The sequence below is a fragment of the Coturnix japonica genome, chromosome 1, assembly GCF_054131305.1.
Source record: "Coturnix japonica strain WE chromosome 1, WE-NBRP24, whole genome shotgun sequence".
Classification (NCBI taxonomy): Eukaryota; Metazoa; Chordata; class Aves; order Galliformes; family Phasianidae; genus Coturnix; species Coturnix japonica.
Genome location: NC_140663.1, coordinates 6,701,097 through 6,723,796, shown reverse-complemented (window position 1 = coordinate 6,723,796; position 22,700 = coordinate 6,701,097). Strand labels below are relative to the sequence as shown.

General features: G+C 40.2%; 1 protein-coding gene across 6 annotated transcripts in view; it reads left to right on the top strand.

Moving 5' to 3' along the window:
* GRM3 (glutamate metabotropic receptor 3) overlaps positions 1-22,700 on the top strand; it is a 105,079-nt gene that overhangs the window by 33,344 nt on the left and 49,035 nt on the right. For 2 of the 6 annotated variants that reach the window (XM_015875707.3, XM_085512741.1), the window contains exon 2: positions 4,506-4,604. The exons of 2 other annotated variants lie outside the window; for them this stretch is intronic. The gene's annotated coding sequence lies outside the window, so the exon portion shown is untranslated. Of the gene's footprint in view, positions 1-4,505; positions 4,609-22,700 lie in introns of all 6 variants that reach the window. 2 more of the 6 variants (XM_085512718.1, XM_085512722.1) reach the window with 1 other exon arrangement.

The following is a 22,700-nucleotide window of genomic DNA, read 5'->3' as shown; positions in this document are numbered from 1 at the left end:
ACTTCACACTGAAAATACATGGCTACATGTTCACTAAGTGTCTTGCTCATTAGCAGATATCTTTAAAATATATTATAATTAAATCTCTGCTAGATATGAGAAACTAGAAGTGCCAGAGAACTGATGTGCTCAGGAGATCAGGGTCAGTGACAAAATTAGTCGAGGAGCTTGGACCCCTCATATATCCCGTCTTTCAAACATTCATTACATCTGCAGAGAATCACCCCACGGTGGCCCAATATGCAAACGCACCAGTGCAATTGCCCCAAGAAATTTCTCTAGAGGGACCAACAGCCAGGTGAAAGAGAGCCAGGAGAGGAGGTTTACAGTTGAATACCTTTGCCCAAGGGAAAGCAGGCCAAAGAATACAAAATGTCGGCAGAGGGCATGTTGCCTTTGATTGAGTAGAGAAGGGCCCCTGTTGGCTGGATACCCAGAATTAACAACAACAAGAAAATCAGTAAGGCTTGCCAGCTGGGGAGAGACATCTGGCTAGTGATCAGAGGGACCTGTGAGTCAATTAATCCATCTCTGAGCTGGATTAGCACATTGAAACACGCTTCCCTTCACTGCTGCAGAGGGACCTGTTGAATGAGCTGTAAAGATGAATGGAACTAAAGAAATTTCATTTAGATGAAGAAAAATGGCTCTGAAGTAGTGTGTGGGTGGTTTTTACTTCCCTTATGTGCACAAAGAATTAAGCACAACTGAGAGAATTTAGGACATGGAGGAGTCATTTAGATATAAATACTCTTGAATTTAATATATGTTGAATATATAGTTAGTACCTAGATATATGCCTTTTTTTTAATTATTTTTTTCATTTTTTATAGCATACGCAGGATAGAAGATACTGGAAACATAGATTAGGATCAGTAAGTCTTCCAGAACATTCTTCCCCTGTTGTTTTACATCAGCTTGCCTTGTTTGCTTCTGCAGGAGATAGTTCTGGGCTGTTTTGCTATTAAATAGAAAGGCAGAGCAGTGGCTGGAGGACATCATTCCACATTTAGCTCTGAAGGGAATGAGACTTGGCTTTTACCTTCTCTGTCGTTGCAGATCAATGGGACATGATCTTGTTCTATGCTTTACAGATCATCACAGATAGGACTTGAAGGGACTTCTTCAGTCACGGAGTTCAGTGCTATCAGGGCATATAATTTCTTAGCTTTCTCTTCAATTTAGATTATTTTGGCATTTATTCCTGTTGTCAGAAGGCTTTTCCAAGACCACATTCCTCTACTATTTAGAAAATCTTCATAATTTCTAATCTCTATTCAGTACCAGGTTATATGTGCATGTTTTTGTGCCAAAAATATCTGAAGTCTCTTCTCCCTGCTGAGTACTCAGAGCTACCAAAAACTTCTACAGTTTTCTTTTCACTCACTTAAATAAGTAAAGCCACATTGCCCTCCTTCCTTAAAAGGGGCTCACTAGTCTCTTGATTACCGCACTAGTCTTCAGTACTAGAATGCATCAGACAAGGTTTTTCCAGCAGAGGAGTAGTGTCTGTTGTCATGTATTACTAGTAAGACAATCAGTGCCAATGAAAAGGTACATACAGTATAAACTGAGTACCCACATTAAAAGATTGCTGGAATGGTTCTGACAAGAGTCACTGAGGACTTTAGAGACATGGTACCGTCCCACATAACTCCTAGACATGGCTTTATACTTCACGCATGGTCAGGACCATTCATCATAAATATTCTCAATGTGAGTACCCTGTTTTAGCTGTTGGAAGACTTTAGCTGTATGAGGATACAACATTATGTACCGACTGATCCCACTGCTCACGAATGTCCCCAGGTAATTTTAATTTATGAGATTAGATATAGCCACTGATGGTGGCATACAGCTTCTCATTTGACGGACTATTCACAGTTCTGGAGTAGACCTGTGAACCTGGCTCTGTGTGCCCTGATCTAGCCGTAGGTGTCCCTGTTCATTGCAGGGCAGTTGGAATACATGACCTTTAAACATCCCTTCTCACTCAAAAGATTCTATAATTCTGTTCTATGATCATCTGTATTCACATCAGAGGATCATGAGGAATGCATCTGCAGCTCTCAAGCCAAGAGAGACAGAACATCCACCTGAATGTGATCATCCATATCATTTAATTGCTAACACATTCCCTGGCTCTTGATTTTTGGCCAAGATAAGTCTCCCAGAGCAGCTCTTGGGAAGTAGCTGAAAACTGTCTCAGCCCTAATGTTGTTCACTATAGACTGCTGGGCTTTAACCATTTAGTTCTGAGTGCCAGAGATTTTGGCTGTATGGGCACAAAACAGCTGTATCAAGTAGCGTCCTGGCCAGAGTGGTCCCTGACCCATCCTATTTGCTAAAATAATCACAGTCAAACCAGATTTGATGCAGAAAAGAGCTATATAGATGATCAAGACAATGCAGAATCAATTTCATCAGAGAAGGCAAAAATATTTTGAATGCTTTTGAAAATTCCTCTTCATGCTCAATGACAGTTTTATGTGCAGAAGCCATCCTTAGCCCCTGGGAATTTGGTCCTGTATCCCTTTAACTGGAACATCCCAAATGATTCCAGCTGTCACAGGCTATGTTGTCTGAGAGACAGTGAGCTTTGAAAGTACAATATGTACCTTCAAACAGATGCACTACTTCTCTGGGAGGCAATGACAATTGCTGAGCATGATTTCCTTCCCAACAAATATGAAAGCTCCACAGGCAGCAGTCAAAAGACATTTACTGTCCTTCAAGACTTTTCACATGAATTTCTCTCCTTCCTCTATCCCTCTGCTATCTGTCTTCTGTCTCAAGAAAGTGCCAAAGTAGATAAATTCAGGGCTTATCCCTATGAAACGCAAGGAGCCTCAAATAATGAAAAAAGAAAGTATCAAATGCCTGTGCATAACTAGGGTCATAACAGGTTTGGTTAAAGCCCAGTATAGTGTTTTGCCAGGATAGGAGTCCTGCTCATATTTACACGATACTTAAACCACAATATTTCTGACAAATTTAGCTATTTTAACCATGGAGTTAGGGAAGGGGGTGGAACGTCCTTTATTTAACTGCAAAGGAATGACTCAGACCTCGTCCCCAGTTTGGGATGTATTCAGAATCAAGTTTTTACAATACAAAACCATAAAGTAGGGATACCACCATCAGTTCTTCCTCTTCTGAAGGTGTCTAAGAAGAAGGAAGTAAGTGAAGCACGCAAAAACATTTTGAGGTGGAGAGGACACATATAGAGAAGATTTGAAGCCACGGAGTACAGAGAAACAGGAGTGTTTCTTCCAGCCTTTCATCCTCACACTAAGAATTCCCAAACCATCAGAACAAGACAGAAGAAACTATTAACATACAAAATGCAAAAATAGTCAGTCTTCTTTTCCCAAGCCTCAGCCACTATTTGTAGCTAGAAACACACAAGCCTACAAATCCCAGATGCCAAACACAGCTATCTTCTACAGGTTTGAGATATGTCCACACACTCAACTCATTCATTTTGTCTTTCTGTACTAAGCAATGCATCTTCTAGGATTTTTTGAATAAAAAGTCACAAAAGCAATGTAATAGATTGATATATAGGCTGAAAGCAAGAAATACAAAGTAGATATAAACAGAACAACATCTGAGTTTTGGGCTTTTCTTTGCCTTTATAAATATACCCCAACATGTCTCACATGTTCATCCGAATAGTCTTACATCACCAATGGAGAATGTGGGACATAGAGGGATGAAGAAAAGTCCCTACCATCACACTGCCATAGAAATGTGAATTCAGATGAGATTTGCTGGCCATCAGCTCATTAACCATGTGGAGAAAAGAGTGAAATGGGACTGTTCTGGAAGCATGAAATAACTCCCAATGTCCCTTGGCAACCACTAGACCATGTTCCCTTAATAAACCATAGCAAAATGACCTAGGAAATGGGTTTGTCTGCTTGGTCAAAATGATTTTCATTCATCAAACACCAGCCTGCTGTAACTGTACAGGTGTTTATTGCCAGCTGTGGCCATTTCAGAAATAGAAAGCCCCCCACTCAATAATGAATGGCAAAAAAAAAGTGTTTTAAATCTATCTGCAATATGTCCTGACCTTACACTCATGTGTAAGGGGGCTCAGTGTTATAAAAAAGGAAATGTTAAAGCAGAGATTATTACCTTGTTTACCAGCATGTCCAAATGAAGCTGTGGGAATAATAAGGAAGTATTTAAAACAGATTGCCTGCCTCATTCACATGTCTCAAGGAGGTGATCCAAAATGTTTTAAAGACACCCAGGAACTTTAAAAGGCACTAGAGCAAGCCCATCAATTTCTAGAACTAGTAGGAGTTGAGCTGTTGGTGCCTTTGCATGACATCCTGTAAAAAAAGCACTGGCATTTGGCTTACTCAGGAGAGATTTCACCATCTGTTATTGTAAAGACCCAATAATGAGAGAAAAAAAAACAACAAATAAGCAAAAACCCCTAATGCTCCGTCACCATTTCAAATTTAGTGAGGTCCTAAAATATTCTTGCACAGGTAGAGGATTTTGCTGAAGGAGAATCAACACAGCAACGGGCTCAACCACATCCAAGTTTCCAATGTGAGATCTCTCAAGCAACTCCTATTATCACATCTGTAAGTGAGTGTGATTAATTTGTTTTATTTAAATTCATGTGGCATTTACTACCTACATCCAGACAGATAATGGACAGGTAGAAGAACAATGATCAGCAAGTGGCTATCATTTAATTCATGTTTTATTCTGCTGTTTGCTTGCCTTCATCTGTCTTCCCTTCTGAACAAGTAAGCATGCTCCTGTTTCAGAAGGTAATGCAATGACCTATTATGAATTCTTTGCAAGTTTTCCATTTTCCATCCAAAATCATGACAGTGATAAAAAAATAAATCCCATTTGTGTTTCCAAAAGGATTTGGTTGCATGCATATATATTTGTCGATTTGCAATTGGATTTCTCACCCCCCAAAAAAGACAATCATCATCTGAACTTTCTAAGTAGCAAACATAACATTTAAAGAGTCCGTCTTCCATATCAAAAACAGTGTGTCCCAAGCACAGTGATAAGGGCACAGCATCCTAAGAAATACTGAAATAATCACTTGCTGCAGCTCTATTAATTTCAGAAACACAAAGAGAATATGCTGAACAAGAGGGAAAATAACATTAAATAAACACCACGTGATGTGGTAGTTAATCATCTTACATGCTCTCATCACTGTCATCTTCCTGCAGGAAGAAAATATGTGTTCAGTTCTAAAAGTACCTCCTTTCCATACAAGTATTGGTGTACATTCATTTGCTCTAGCTATCTGAATTCCTCTGGGTTTAGTGAAGCTGTCAAAACCTTACAAGTGCAAATGCTGTTGTGTAAGTAAAATTAATGACACCTCTTCTGCTTCCCATATTTTAAAGCTTTAAATGAGCCTTACTGCTTGGGGGAAGGGGAGGAAGAGTAGAGGGAGCTGTCAAAATGGAATTGTAAATCTTTCGGTGTTTAAATTCTTAGACCTGATTGACCTCGTGACGGTGCTTCACATCAGCATTTGTCTTGGTGCTGTAAAGCAAACAAACTAGCTTTACCCAGGCATGAATCCCACTTCACAATCTGTTCTAACTAGCTAGGGTATGAGGCTTCAATGGAATGCTTCAGTCAAGCAAGTAAACATCAGAAAACAAACAAGAACACTTGCATTTTCAGAGTTATTACATGTATTTATAGTCTGCCCTTTGAGTATATGTAACTGCCAGAGAAGGGGATGGAAATGTGAACATAACTGTAAGGTGATTATTCAGTAAAAGTAAAATATGAGAATAAAGAATACCTGTCATAACTGGTGCTTGCCAGAGTTGTGTGTGTTGAGGTTTTTGCTGATGCTTGTCATGATTTGGGGTCATAGGTAAGAGCTGTTTGGAGAGAGGGTTTCCTGGATGTCCTTTTAGACTCTACATATTATGGTTTGCACAGATAGCTCTCAGCTGGCTATTTTCGGTGTGCTAGGAGGACTTCCCAGCAATTCTCTGCTTATGGCTGCAAGGTGAAGGCTGTTTTCAGAAAGCAGTGTCAGCCTACCAAGCATTACTGCCTAAATGCTGTCTGTCTATGCCAGTGAATTTCTCCCAGAGTAATTTAAATTCAACTCAATAGAAGTTATCGACATCTTCATATTTTAGCTAGCCACCCTACACTCCCCCACGGTCATTAGCAAGAGTCTTCAAAAAGTCTGAACAAGATCCAAACTCAGGGGCTCTAAAAGTCCTGTGAAGGAAACTGCCCATGTCCAGAAGGGATAGGGATCCCTTGCAAGGTAGCTGGGTTAGGATTTTTGCTTCTGTGTGCTAGCAGCAAGAACAACTCTGCATGGCTTGTTTAATTACTCTTTCTTTAATCCATTTGGAGGATGGAGGAGCTGTGATGTTCTGGAGGGTAGGTATCTCCTCCTGTTTTTCTATGATGCGTGCTCTTCATTCATTCTCAACCTACCAACATATTCTCTTACAACCCAGAAAAATATATCTTCCCTTGAAGAATATGTCACAGTGTTGAAATTAGGTCTGAGGCATGTCACCAGCTGAATGAAATTGGGCTGAAGCCTGGAAAAGATGGGATTAATGTTACTATTCAAGGGGACCAACTTTCTGCTGCTCCCAGGGCCTTACTTAAGTTGCCTTCAGACAAAGAACAAAGTGCATTCATGGTCTAGACTACTATTCACTGGAGAAGTGTATAGCACATTAGAAACATTAATTCTTAGGACACATCCACAAGGTCAGAAAGTAATAGTATCCCTATTTTATACAGGCATAGAGAGGTGAGCCAAAGGCAGAGATGAGACTGGAACCAAGTTTCAGAGCTCTGCTTTACTTACTATGCTGGAGCCCTTCCAAAGAATGGAGGAGGGATTTTTATGTCACAGTGTGATCCAAAGCTCAAAGCCAATAGACAGATTTTCATGGATGTTGGTGACTTGAATGCAGAAAATATGGAGTACACATGAGCTTTCCTAAGAGATTTGGAGAAGTCAGTCCTTAAATTGGAAGCTGTCATAAAGTAAAAAGCTACTGAAGGGCACCTTCATGGATAGTTTCAGGATTTTCTCTTTCTCATAAAAATAAAATAAAATGGTTACTCAGGGCACATTTGTTCTGTTGTAGAACTCTCTCGTCTTGGTTCTGCTATGGGCTACATAATCACTATCCTGCTGAAATTCAGCATCTATCCAGAAAAAGTTTTATGAAGAGATGGTAGAGTGACCACAGTAGTCTGATTAAGTAAAGCAACATTTGTAAAGAACAACAGGAGTTAAATCAATGTTTCTGGTGAGACAACAGAGAAACTTTAGATAATGAAGACCTGAAAAAAGATCATACCCAAAATACTACCTACTTTTCCCAACCATACAGGAACTACTTCTTCCTACAGCTCTTTATTACATATGGACTGGACTAGACTGGAAGCAGCACCTTACTGTCTCTAGATTCTCGGTCTCTTCATTGTTCTTCAGTGCCACTGAGAAGCTTTTTCTTTGTTTCTTCTGCCATTAATTCACAGCCATGCTTTTCCTCTTCAGCCTCCCACTGGTAAAACAAAAGGGATGGTACTTAATCTCAGTTATAGAGAGATTTTTATGTAGAGAAGAAATTTAAAATATTCTTGTGTTCAGGTAGGGGAGTGGAAGAAACTGTTCACAGCTCCATGAAAAAGAATATTTATGAATGGAAAGATTAGGTGTTCAAGACAGAAGAAACCAAAGGAAACTGAGATGTGTTGTAAATTTAGTTCCACGTTGTCTTGCTAAGCCACCTGGGAAACAAGCCATCCCTGAACAAAGATTATGTAATTACTTCAAACTCACAGTATGCACTGAAGAACAGCTAATGCTCTGCTGTAATTGTTTCCTGAATATTGAAAGCAGCCAGAAAGCCCACAGGCATGCATGAGTATCTGTGTTCATTGATACTCTCTGGCTAATGGAAAATGTATAACCTTCTTACTCTCTCCAGAACTGTACTGCTTCCGATCAAACATCAATACATTGATTTCAACAGCAGATCTCGGAGCTGAAAATGGGTCCTTTGAAACAGCAGACTTTAACAGCTGAAAGCATCAAAGCTCCTAGCCTTCGTGCTGACCAGCTGATGAGTTTTTAATCTCTTCTCTGTTGTTCCTGTAATGCAACATGTAAACATGACCAAACATATTCTTCTTTCAATTACTAGAAGGCCACAATGAGGTCTCCCCGGAGCCTTCTCTTCTCCAAGCTAAACAAGCCCAGTTCCCTCAACCTTTCCTCATAGGAGAGGTGCTCCAACCCTTTGACCATCTTAGTGACCCACCTCTGGATCCACCACAAGAGCTCCACAACCTTTCTGTGCTGGGTGCCCCAGGCCTGTATGCAGTACTGCAGATGGGGCTTCAAGAATGAGTAGAGGGGGACAATCATCTCCCTCTCCCTGCTGGCAACCCCTATTTTAATGCAATCCAAAACACGTTTGGCCCTCCAGGCTGCAAGCGTGTGCTGCTGGCTCATATCCAGCTTCTCATCCACCAGGACCCCAAAGTCTTTCTCTGCAGGGCTGCTCTCAAGGAGATCTTCCTCCAGTTTGTATAAATACTTGGGACTGCACCAACCTGAGTGCAGAACCCTGCTCTTGTCTTTGTTGAACCTCACAGGTTTTCATGGGCCCACTTCTCCAGCCTGTCCAGGTCCCTCTGGATGGCTTCCCTTCCTTCCATTGTATCAACTGCACCACTCACAGATTTTTATATTACTTTTGTGTGTCCTCCCACATGACTTTGATATTTAATTTAAGATCTGAGTGGTCCTAAATAACATTCTGAGATTAAGTTAAAGTACTAAATATTGTTATTCATTCAGAATGCATGAATAATTCTGCATAAGAAGAAAGAAAACAAAATAATTTAAATGTTAACAGTGGGCTAACTGCATAATAAGATAACTACATTCACACAAATTGACTGTTTCACCTGAACTTTATTTGGGTTGCACTAGTTTTTATTCCCCATTACTATGTTCTTAGCTTAAAGCAAGTAGTAGGTACAACAGAACTCATAATTTGAGTTCATTATGTTTCTGAATCTGTGATCTAGAAGTCAGTCTAAGGTTTCATTTTGAATTTAATGAATGCTGAATCAGCAATGCATATACATTATTAAATTTAACTTGAAAAAAACTGTGAGTTGTATCCCAATATAAGAAACCTTTCCAGTACTACCGCCTCTAAATTTATCAAACATTTCCCACCATGTGACTGTCTGTATAGCATGAGTTGAATGGAAGTGTAGGAAATGGTCTACTTGAGGTTCAGTTTAGGGTGAGCTGAGAGTAGACCGAGGGTGAGAAAGTTCAAGACAGGAATTCTCTAAGAGGAACAAATCTAGATGAAAAGACTGTTGCTTGGCTGCTTAAAATACGTATATATATATAGCAAGCTTTCCTTTGAGTAGCACTTTCAGTTGTTTATACTTTAAAACAGTGCACTGAGAGTAAGGACAAGAGTCACTGGTCAAGACTTTTACTAAACCTTTGAGAATATCCTAGGGCTGCTCTCTTACCAGCCCTTCAAAATAATCACTGCTTACATATACTCAGGAAAACCCTCGTAAAAGTCCAGCAGCTAAAGCCTTTGAAGAGACTGTCCTCATTCAAAACACTTGAATCCCTCAGCTATTCTAGTGCCGTCCAGAAAATGAACCTGAAATGCTTCATAGTTTCTGCTTGGGACTGAAGAATCAAGGAATGACAAGAGCACAAAGGCAAAGCCAGGATTTCACTGCAATTGTTGTTCTTATCTACCAGTCATAATTAAGGTGAACACCAGTAGAGTCTTATATCTGTTGTCAATGCAGTCCAGTAAAGTAAAAGCAAAAAACATGCCACCGAAATGCTAAAGGCAGCCAACGTATCTTAGCATGGATAAATAGCTTGAGATAAAAAGACTGCTACCATGAAGAGCTGGAAGACTTGACATTCAAAGGCACCTGGACAGACTCAAAAAGTGAGGCTCTGTGAACCCAACGAGGTTTAACAAGGTCAAGTGCAGGGTATTGCACTTGGATCAGAGCAATCTCAGCTATATGTACAAAATGGGAGAAGAACTCACCGAGAACAGCCCTGTAAAGAAAGATTGGGGGTTTCTAGTATATGAAAAGTTGAATATGAGCCAGCAGAGTGCTCTTTCAGCCAGAAAAGCCAACGTTATCCTGGGTTGCATCAAAAGAGGGGTGACCAGCAGGAAGAGGGAGGTGATTGTTCTTTTCTGCTCTGCCTTCAAGAGGCCCAATCTGAAACACTTTGTCCAGGCCAGGGACCCCTAGCACAATAAAGGTCTTGGAGTACAGCCATAGGGCAGGGCCCCAAAGACGCTCAGAGGGATGGATCACCTCTCCTATGAAGAAAGGCTGAGAGAGATAAGCCTGTTTAGTCTGGAGAAGAAAAGGCTCTGGGGAGACCTCATTGCAGCTTTCAAGTATTTGGATGGAGCTTACAAGCAGAAGGGGGACCAAGATTTTCCTCTGTCTGTTTGTGATAGGACAAGGGAGAATGGCTTTAAACTAAAAGAGGGGAGATTTAGGTTAGATGTTGGAAAGAATTCTTCACCTAGAAAGTGATGAGGCACTGGCACAGGTCACCCAAAGAAGCTGTTGATGCCCCATCCCTGGAGGTGTTCAAGACCAGATTGGATCAGATCTGAAGTAGCTTAAGCTGGTGGGGGGCAATTGGCCCAGGGCAGGGGGTTGGAGCTGGATGAACTCTATGCTCCCTTCCAGCATAAACTATTCTATGATTCTATGAAGAGCCCAAGAAGATTCTGACTAGGAATAAGGAGTGGGAAAAGACTGAGAGTTGCTGAGAGACAGAAATGAACTGTAATCAATGAAGGGAGCCACTGACAGACTGAGGAAACAAAACTGTTAGCATCTGCAAAATTGTAAAAAGCAAGCATTACACATAAAAGCATCCTAGTTACAGAGTACCAAGTTAACTCACCAAGTTATGCTGGATCGACTTGGGCATGCTGTGAAGATAATAAGAGCATTTATCTGTCATGAATGCAAGCTTACAGACTGATAGATCATTTGATCTATGTGACTGTATCTGGATTTGCCATTAGCTTTCATCTTTAGCCATACTGACAGAATCAAAAAAACATATTTATTACGCTTGGTTGGTTTTAATCGACTTTGCATTTTCCTGTGAGTTGCGTTAGAATGCAGATAAACTACAGCAGCCACTGACAGTCTTCCAGTTTACTGTTTTATTCATATTTTTCTTAAAAAAATAAAAAAAAATAAAAAATAAAATAAAAAACCTTGAAAAGCGTATCACAAATGCATTCTCCTGTAAAAGCTTTATATAAGATTTGAAGGAGAATGAGCTAGCATTAGCAGTACCAGAGAGAAACGTGGTGTGCAAAAAAAAAGCTTATCCTCTGGGCTTGATGAAAAAAACAGCTCAGAGCCAGCAAATCAATGATTTCACAGTGCAGTTAAAACACTACGCACAGAGAAAATAGATTTGCAGAATGTGAGTTCTTCCTATTTCATATTATATTTCTTCTACTCAAAAAGAGGGCAGTTTTACTATTAAGACTCAGGAGTCTGACAGTATACAAGTAATATGACGAAGGGGCAGGTCTTTAGCTGTATCAGAAAAGGCTAAAAGTGCATAAAGAGGAAATCCATCTTATCCGGACATCTCTGTTGTAGATGTTTGCATGTGAACTAGCTGTCTTGGCTTAATGTGGGTTTCATCAATCTAGTCAATATTGCTGAGGGTGTGATTCAGCCTAAAATACATGTGAGCTTTTGATGAAATGAATCACAATCCAAATTCTTTTACCTACTCTGATCTCGCTGACTAAATAGGAATCTAAAGAGCTCAATCGATGCAGAAAACTCCATTGTCCATCTCCACAGGCCCTCTTGCTATCAGAGGAGAGAAACAAATACAGTTGGGTGTAATTTATTTCATCGTATTTCAGTGTCTAAAATATATTTAGTTAAATTGCATGCTACAATTAACTAACTCCTGGAGTAACACTGTGCAATGGACTTGCTGAGCAATAGATTAGATTTAAATGTTAGAGCTTGGGACACTGCAAGGATAGAACAGTCCCCATGGGGTAATCCGGCCTTTTGCAGGCTGGTTTCCTAAGGAAATATAGCCTATGCAATTACAACAGCTGTCAATACCAGCAAAGTTTGAATACTAGCCAGTTTCAACAAAACTGCATGAAATGCAAACCTCAAGGATATTAATTTTTTACAGTTATCCTTTAGAGGAATGTAAGGAGTCTGAATAAGGGAATGAGAACATGATTAAAATCCCACTGAAAAAGAAGGGTGAAGGGTCAGTTTAGCCACAACAGCAGACACCTGAGAATACAGAGAAATTTACAGGAAAACAGACTTTCCATAAACCTCCTTTGCATGGGTGGGGTATATCAGTGTTGTAATTTATCTGACATCAGCTGGAAAATGTCAGACAATGAATCTGTCTCAGAGAAAAATAAAATATAGCATTTTAACAGAAAGAAAATACGTAAGCTGAGGGTTCATGTGAAGTCAGAGAAACCTTGGCTCTGAATTCAGTGAACCTTGATTTCACACCTTGTAACTGTGTTTTAGAGAGGAAAGCCTACAGGTAGGCACACTTAACAGTTTGGTGGTGTATTCAAACCAGTGAGAAATCCTTACATTCAAGCAACTGACTATCTGTGACAGCTGCTACTTCTGCTTGAGATAACTTTGTACTGTAGAGAAAGGTGTCGGTTCTCTGAGCCACTACGATGTACTGAAAACTGCAGCCTGTGATGGAGCAAGTGTGGGCTGTTTCTCATGTAATTGTTTGATAGGACTCATCATTTGAGTATTGTCACCCGCTTGCACAGCACTCATTGGTCTTGCATGAAAGTTTTTCATTCCTGTATGTAATAGGAAAAGGCAGAGGATTTTGTTCACACTTATTCTTTCCTAGGGAAAAGTGTCCCAGCGTACTCCATAGCCCAGCAGTTGGGTCTGAGCCCTGAAGGGAGAGTTTGGTTTGTTGCCAAACTGAGACAGATAGTTCTAGAAGCACATAATGTTGTCTAACTTAAACCATGGTTCTTTTTTTCCCAGCAAAACCATCACATTGCTAAAGTCTAGGATTTTGTCAGTTTGTGGTTTTCCAGCTTCCATTTTTCAGTCAGTGTTCAACAGAAGAATCTGGGGCAGTTATCACAGCAGAGCATTTTCACTCCTCCTGCAGCATGGACTGTTCTACTGACGTTCCTGTGGACAGGAGAATTTTTGGCAGATTTGGAGCTTCTGCCTGATCAAAGCAAGGAAGTGCAAGGAAAGAAAAGAAATCCTCACCTCTGGTTCAGTTTTGTTAATAAACACATGTAGTGACTCTTGGCAAGCTCCTGAATTCTTTATGGGATTATTTTTCATTCATGCCGACCTCAGTGAAATTCAGGATGTAAGTAATAATTTTAAGTTGCAATAAGAACTGTATTAACAAGAGAGCTTGTTATTACAAGGCACACAGGCCACACAGAAAGACACTCAGCACTTGACCTCCCCAAATAAATCAGTTCTAACCCCTCTTGGAGTGAAAACAGAGTACATCCCTAATATGGATTGTACCTTTCAAGAAATAATAAACCTCTACTCAAAAAGCTATTCAAAACAGTTTTAGCCTCGACTAATACTCACCCTGTGGATTTCTGTAGTGGTGGCAGCACCTGAAGAGTGTATTTCAACCCAGTCTGGAAATAAATGATCCAAGGGATGAACACCTCTACTTCAAGGACAGGCTGAGAGAGTTGGGGCTGTTCATCCAGGGGGAGAGAAGGCTCTGCGGTCAGCTGATAGCAGCCTTTCAGGATCTAAAGGGTGAATGTAAGAAAGAAGGGGACATACTATTTACAGGGTCTGTTGTGACAGGACAAGGGGAAATGTTCCCAAACTAAAAGAGGGGATATTTGGTTGAGGTTGGAAGCAATCTCGTGGAGGTCATTCTGTCCATCATCTGCTCAAGCAGGGACACCCAGAGCAGACTGACCAGGATCACATTCAGATGACTTCTGAATATCTCCAAGGAGATTCCAAAGCCTCTCTGGGAAACCTGTGCCAGTGCTTTGTCACCTGCACAGTGAAGTTGTTCCTGACATTCAGACAGAACCTCCTGTGTCCCTGTTTATCCCTAGCTGAAGCACAGAGTAAAATCCAAAAGTGTCTTGGCAGGACAATCCCTTGCCCTCATCAGTTCTGAGCATGCAACCCACAGCCTTCCTATGTGCCCAGTCACTCTTGTAGCAGAGAAGCCAGTGAACAGCCATCACCCACAACCTACTCATTTCCATCATGGCAGTATCAGAGTCACTTTCAGTTCTTTCCAGCCAGCAATGAATGCTTCACATTTATATGTTTGCCTTCTTGTCATTCTATATGTTACCCTGGTGTTAGAGGACCAGCCTCACTAGTCTCCTCTTCGCAGTGGGTTTACTCATCCCCAGATGGCATTTTCCCATACCACTAATGGTGTATAGTGTCCACTTTCTGAAGATAGATCCACTTCTACAGTGCTCAGCTGAGAACAGAACCTTACACAGTATTCTTAATTGCTTGACTTTCTTTTCTGTCTGGAGTTCAGAAAAGGATTTCCCAAGGACTTTTTATGAAGGTGGACCACAGTGGCCACAATTTATCCATCTGAATTGTTTATAAGAATAAGGTGATTCATTGAAAGAGTAAAGAATGAATAAGGATACATTCACCTGCTTTTTACTAAGGTGGTTAAACAAAGAAACAAAAAACAAAGTTTGTACAGGTTTTGAAAGAAGTTGGTCAAAGACTGAATTACCAGCTATCACGTAACGTTGCTAGAAATTTATTTTCCAACCTCTTTTCAGCAGTCTGTGAGGACAGGACAAGGGAAAATGGCCATAAACTGGAGCATAGGAAGTTCCACACCAACATGTGTAAGAACTTCACAGTGAGGGTGATGGAGCACGGAACAGGCTGCCCAGAGAGGTTGTGGATTCCCCTTTTCTGAAGACATTCAAGGCCCATCTGAATGCCTACCTGTGCAGCATGATGCAAGAGGGCCTGCAGAGGGGTTGGTCTCAGTGATCTCTAGAGGTCCCTTCCAAACCCTACAATTCTGTGATTCTGTAATTCTTCAGATTATTCATAGTTGCTCTTTCTCTGCTTTAGCATCCATTTAATTTTGAACTCTGAAATTTGGCACCACAGAGAGGCTCCTCACAAGGAGAAGTGTCACAACCCTGTGGTGTACTTTGTCCTGTGATGCAGTCAGTCCCTTGATCTGCCACCAGGCAAACTGTTGCAGAACACTAATTCCAAAGAAATGAATTTTCAGGCTGGTCAACCACTGAATTCAATACTGAGGCTGATTGGATGATTGAAATGCAGAGAAGAATAAAGACAAAGACAGGATCAGAAAAAACTATTGCCTGTACTGCACTGAGCTGAATATGCCAGATCACAGGTGCCAAGGGCCCCATGCTGTCCTGGAGCAGTTAGCAACAAGAGCCATGGTGGGAATCAATCTGTGGTTTTACAGGGAACACGTTTGTATCTCATGTATTATGATCTCTTCTAATTGTCTCCCTACATTTTGTGTTAAACAGTTGTTACCATAGTGATGGCCATTTACAATGAGAGAAAGCAGTGGGTATGTTGAGGATATGAGGTTCTGGCTTTTCACATAAAAATATATGTGCATGTACATACACTGCTGCAGAACCACATGAAAAGAATCAAACAAACAGATTACACAAGATCTGAGGGACGGATGGAGGAGATGAAAAGAGGAGCAGTCTGGAGGTGTTTGCTCCAGGATTCACCTTTGCCTACAAAGAGTTGTGTCACAAAAAGAAATTAACTGTGTGGTATTTATATTTAGATCTATGCTTGTACAAGTCACTCCCTCTGTCAGCATGAGGCACATTTGTTGCTGTCTTTGAAAGATACAACTTTCCAGAAACATGAAATATTGGCCTTCATAGAATTATTTCTGTATATGTATATATACATATATATAAAACACTCTTACTGCTAGCTCTTTTGCAGGAAATGCTTTTCAGCAATCCACTCCTTGTTTATATTAGAATATTTGCCAAGGCAGAGGCTGCCAAAAAGTCAATAAATAATACAGATATTTTGTTATTGCATTTTAGGTTATCTTCTAAGATTTTTCTGTGCTCCTCCATCTAGCTTTTCTGGTGGTTACAAACAGAATTCTAAGCTTTTATTTCTCTCTTTATCCCACCTCTCTGCGAGGTGAGAAAACTCATGAAATTCATTTAGTTTAAATATCTATAGAAAACAGCTAAGGCAAAGTGCAGTACGCATATCTAAGAAGGCTTCTCTGGGGATTTTGGCTCAGTTCTATCTCCTAACTAAAGCTGGCTAATAAGTGGACCTAGGTTTCACTCTTACTTGATCAGCAAGTGCAGGTAATATCTGGAGTTGTGTGGTTAGGGGCTCTCATCCTGAGAGTGAGCAGCATTAAATGGTGTAGGAGAGCAGACAGTTTGCATCACTGGCTGTGACCCAAATTCTGTCAGAGTCCCGGATTAGATGTGAATGGTCTTATATTCCTTATATTCATACCAGGGCACCCAACTTTGAAAATACAGCCATAAACCTACAGTGGCACACATGAACCAAGACGAGGTCATGGATCAGAATTAAATACTGTCTTAATGAAAGAGAACACGGTTTGAGATCTGAAAATAATTCGGGCGCAAAAGAGAGAACGAAAAGTGAATATTTTCTAAGTATACATCTGTACTGTTGCTTGTTTCTCAGTAAATAAAAACTGACAGACCCTGTTCCCCGTTAGTGGCATTACCTGCTTCTAAGGGTAAGCTAAGTGAATGGCAGGTTCAAGGGACTGAGGATATTGTTTCCATCAAGCTCCCAGAGGTACTTTCTGGCAGAGATGAGGCAGTCTCACACCTTTCTTTGCTGACTGGGGAATAAAAACATGAAGAGGAACTCTGAAGTCAGCAGAACACATGGGTTGTAGCAGTTTACTGATCTACAGCAGCTGCAGATCAGGTTCTCTAAATTTTTAGAACAATCCAGTTCCTGTCGACAACTGAAGGCAGCTTTTGTTTCCAGTAAACTTCTGTGACATTTACGATTAAAACTATAAACGCAGCAAGAACAATTCACAATCAATTACGTTTTATTAATGGTTTTTTAATACACGCCACAGCCCAGTAATCATGAAGCTGTTCAACAATGTTGTTCTAAAATCAGCTAATAGCAGGATGTAATTTGCAGCAGTCTCTGCTCACTTACAAAACACTTGCTCCGTTAATTGTGATTTCACACTTCAATGAATGCTGTAGCCTGGAGGCAACATTCCTGAGATGGAAGAGTTACCAGTCTGGGCTCTGGTGTCTCCATATGAGGGGGAAGGGATCGTTTAGAGAGACACTACTGTTGTTAGAATTTTAATCCTTTTATGTTGTTAAAAAAAAAAAAAAAAAAAAAAAAAAGTCATCAATGAAATGCTACAATCCACAGTTAAACACTTCAGTTCTATCATTTCTTTACAAACCTAAATAGAATATTTTCCTATTTTGATCTTCTGCTGGTAGTCTCTGTTATTATCAAGAATATAATGAGACATAAAAAATACAACATATAACAAAACATATATGACCAGTCAGATCCTACTCATGTAATTGAGCCCCTATCTTGCTCTCATTCTGTAGATGCCACACAAGTTAATACTCCTAAAGCAAGTACCTGAGTTTTCATTAGAAGGATTTTCATGGCCATTGACATACCATGCATTTCTTACTAGATCCCTGGGTCAGAATAATCAGGAGATTCTCTTGAGGGAGGTCAAAGGTTGCCATCTGCTAAGTATGCAAGTTTGGCAGATTGAATCTCATCAATAAATGGCTGGTTGTTATGAGACAGAGTGCAGCACTGAACAGCCAGGGGTAAGGCAACAGCTCTCTCTCCAAAAAGCTTCTGGTGTAAACATCAGAAGGAGAAATGATGCCTCATTTGAAAATGAGAGAAACCATCTCATCTTGGAAAATTCCCAGCTGAGTGCTTAGCTCTCCTGTGGTAAGCAAGGAGATACATCTCAGATCAGGAAGAAGTGAGGCCACCAATCTTGGAAGGCTTTTAGTTGGCTTTTAAACAAGCCATGACTGGGTGAGAAGGATACAAGGAGGAGGTTTGGCCTATTTCTGGCCTTCCCCTTTGCTGTTCCTGGAAAGTTTCTTCTATAATAGCTGGTGATATGGAGGGGTACTGGACTATACTTGAATGCAGTTACCTGGGGCTTTCAGCCAAGATTGATTCCCGCTGGAACAGCTTAGGTGACAGCAAAAGTCATCCTTTATATAGACAAAGAGAAAGGGTATGCACAACTTCTCTACAAGGCCTGAATGACTAACACTGGCTGTGTTAGCAGCCAAACTGAATCTCAACACCAGCTATAATGAGAAAGGACTCTCTGCCCTCCACGTATGGTGAGGTTCAGCCATGTTTTTGCCCCATTGCCACGTGATGGAAATGTCTTAGCACAGGAGCAATAAGAGTGAATTTGGTAGCCAGTGCCAATACCCTTTGGCAGGAGCCAAGGATGCCAAGGCAGAGAACCTCAGCTAGAGCATGGGGTCGTGGACTGATCCAAGTTTTGGAAAAACCCTGCAGATGTTACAGAGACCTGAAGAGGGTTAAAGCACTACACAGAGCTATGTGAAGGTAGAAAATCTGATGCTTAAGAATCAAGAAAGAAGGAAAAGCTAAGCAGTTGTCTGAAGCCTAAATGCACAGATATCCCTTAGGGACTGCACTTAGGCAGAAACCAGCTTCACTGAGTTAAGATTCATTTGCATTAAGCACAGGTGTTAAAGATCCACTTGGCTAAAAGCTACATGTAAGGACATGATACTGAATATTTCATTATTAGCTTTGTCTGAGAAAAACTCTACATTTATGCCCTGAGATCTCTTATCCAGCCTTTGGCATTGTTGACCTTTATATGGCAATGGTGTCCCTGGACCACCTGACAGGAGCAATGCTGTGACATCCACAGGTCACATAAACCAGCTGCTCCTTTGTCCACAAAGCCGTTGTATTATTCCCTCTTTACCTATTCAGTGTCTGTCCAGGACCACACAGAATGCAGTGATACTAAAGATGAATAGCATACAATCAATAAGCAGATAGCACTCATCTGTTCATTGCAGTCTTTGCTGATGTGCTTTCAGCTGTCACCAATGCCTGGAAGAAATAAGCAGAAGGATAAAAAGCAGTAGGATTCAGCTCAATCCAAAAAAGAGACAGACGGGAGGATGGTAGGACTTGCAAAGGTCTAACCCTGCATTACACCAAGATCATTACACCACAAATTGTCCAGATGGTGCAAAGCCTCAGGCTCATGGCCAGCCTTCCCAATATTCATGAATATACTGATTGTCAAAGTACTGAACAAACTCAGATAAGTTAAGAGACTGCACTGTCTGATCTGGATCTTCAGCTCTGGTGGTCTGCTCATTACAGCTCCAACTTCTAAGACCAAATTTGTTATTGAAGACTCAGCCAGTGCTGAATACATTCATTTGATTTAACAAGAAGCAAAGAATCATATTTTCACATTACAATAATGTATTGTAATTATCGATGTCTCCTTGTTCTTTGCTGGGCTAAATTAATAGGTCCTGCTGCAATCTACAGAATCCTTTAATATCTAGAAACTTCAAGAATATCATATCAGAGACATTTGTTTTCCTGTGCACTGAATATTTTAAGTTCTATTTTTGAAACAGGATGAATATGCCACGTATCTCTAAGGCAAAGTCTGGGCATCTGTTTTATGTTGACATTGTAGAAAACATAAAGCATCTCTCGTTGATGTTAACAGACTATAAACAGTAATACACTGTTCTGATTTCTTTTTTTTTCCTTCTCCTCCAACATAATGGCATTTAAGTTTGTATTTTAAGAGGAATGGTTTTCCTCTATACCAACATTTTACGTGTTGCATTGTATGTCACCCTTAATATTGAAATCAACCCCAGGACGTTCATGGCTTTTCCAATAGAATGGCAACACTTCTACAACATATCATGCATAGGATAAAATTGTGTTGCTTATGCTCCCATGCAAAGGATGTGTAGCATGGGAGTATTAATTCATGTTTTTCTGGTATGGATCCCCAATTTGAAATAAAAGGCAAAAAGTCACCAAGCTATGTAGCCATTTTTAATTTTTTTTTTTCCCAGGGAGATAAAATAAAGAAGATGGGAAAAAAAAAAAAGAGACAGAAAGAACAGCAAGAAACTGAAATTTAAAGCACTTTGATTTATTTTCAGAAATGTATGCATCAGCACCTGATTAACATTTCATGAAGGAAATATCTCTACTTTCATAGAGGAAATTTACTTGTTTTCTCTACCTCACCTTGCCGTCCACAACTTTTTTCCTCTTCTTTTGACTTCCTGATTCAATTTGTGTACCTGGTAAATACCTGTCAATGTAAGGCTTGGATTCCCTTAGAAATATTTCATTTCCAGATGTAATGGCACATCTAATTATAATTGGTAAGGAGTCTCAAGATTGTCCATCACTCTTTTCTGATGATGTGAGACATCTTTCAGTGCAGTTCTCATCAGGCATTAAGGTCAAGTTCTGGTAGAGCACATATAAATGTGCCAAACATTTTGGATGAGCAGTGCTGCTGTGTAAGTTATCCATGATCTCTGAGAGAAAGACATCTTGGCATTTATCTTGTGTCAGTCTTTAAAATGAGCAAGAATTCTGAGTCAAAATTGGAATTGTCTTAGAAATACACTTCTCTAGACAAAATTTATAAGGCACAGCAAGGGCTCAGGGAAAGATATATCTCTGTTGGTGTGCCCTTGGAGACAGATATATTGAAGGAATCACTAGCTTCAATGTTATAATGTGGAACAAGAGCACAAGCATGGGAACTTCCCCTGTGACTTTCCACTGAGAGCAGTCTGCCTCCAAAGAAAGTTTATTAAGGATGGTAGGTGATAGTGAGTTGAAATATGGCTCCAGCACCACAATATCACATTATAGTCCTGAATAATGCAGTAAAAATCTATGACTGCCAAGAGGGAGCCACCCACAATAAAGCTAAACATAATCTTCTCCAGCACCCACGTCAGCTCCTGTTGCATCTTTTCACAGGAAGATGGATAAACAGATAAGCCTTGCAAAATGCTGCAGGGAGGAGGGGATGAAGGGGGGAATGTAAGGAAAATTAGGATAGCAAGGGGTAGAGAATAAGGAAATGAAAAAAAAATCCTTTGTAGTTTTAGCTTATTCATGAACACTGTCCCATTTGCTAGTTAGATACTGGCTTTGGAACCTACTAGGAGATCTCAGGTTGCCTCAGCAGTCAATGAAGATTCTCATTCCATCCTTAACCTCGTAAGTGGAAAATTGGAAAGTCTACCGCTGTTAGACAGACTGCTAATGCCAGACATCGGTGTTGATATGGTGGAAGGTGTCAGCAAATTTCTCATTGATCTGTGAACAATCATACTCTACTTACAAGTCATCGGGCTAAATGGAACATGCAATTGCACTTCTTTTCAGAGTTTGATACTCAGAAAGAGATTGCAATGACACCTCAAGCCTAACAAGAATTCACTTCTGAACCAATAGCACAGGTGGTTCTATTCTGTGAGCTGAAAGCAAAAAGGCTGCTGAAGACCAGAGCTGTTATGTGCATACACCCCTGGAAGAAAGCCATGAAAGAGATTTTGTTTTGCAGATGATATCAGTAGAATACTGAATATGGAAAACCCAGATATCTTTCTTTTTTTCCTGATTCTTGATGTTTTGGGGAAAAGAATGTGCACATCCATAGTAAATAAGCGAATGTGTACAAGTGAATTTGTGCAGTCAACCTTTTATAAGCACAGAAATGTTGTGTAAAGTAGTAATAATAATAATAATAATAATAATAATAATAATAATAATAATTTTAAAAGTGCTTTTTTCTGAAGGTAGTTCTGACAGGGTCCTCCAAGAGCAGATGTCACTCTCCCCTGTGGACCTTTGATGGTGAAAAATGAAGGCAGCCTGCCCAGGAAAGGTAGTTCACAAGCAGAGTGCTGCTGGCTAAATTCACACAGGGAAGTGCTGGCAGAAGCTATCTGATCCAGACATGGAAACTGTTCTCTTTGTGCCTGTTCCTGTTTATTTTTCAGTTTGATATTTGGATCACTTCTATGCCTAGTCTTTACATCTATTTCCACCCGGGATCCAAACTCTATATGGCTGTATATGGTTTTAATATTTTTTATATTAACAGAACCCCTAAAAAAATACAATCCTGTCTATGGCCAGAGTTAAAATATTAAACATAAATGAAAAATGAGGAAATTGTAGTTTGATCAACAAATGCTTCTTTCTGAAATGTTCATTTAACTTCCTAGATATGTGGTTGGATATTAGGAAAAATTTCCTCTCAGGAAGAGTGGTAGAGTCACCGTCCCCAGAGGTGTTCAAAGAAAGGGCAGATGTGGCACAGAGGAACATGGTTAGTAGGCATGGAGGGACTGGGTTGATGACTGGACTGAGTGATCATAGTGGTCTTTTCCAGACTTTAGGAGAGGATTATTGCAAAGACAAAATGCAATGGTCAGCATGGTGAAATCTCTTCTGTTAGA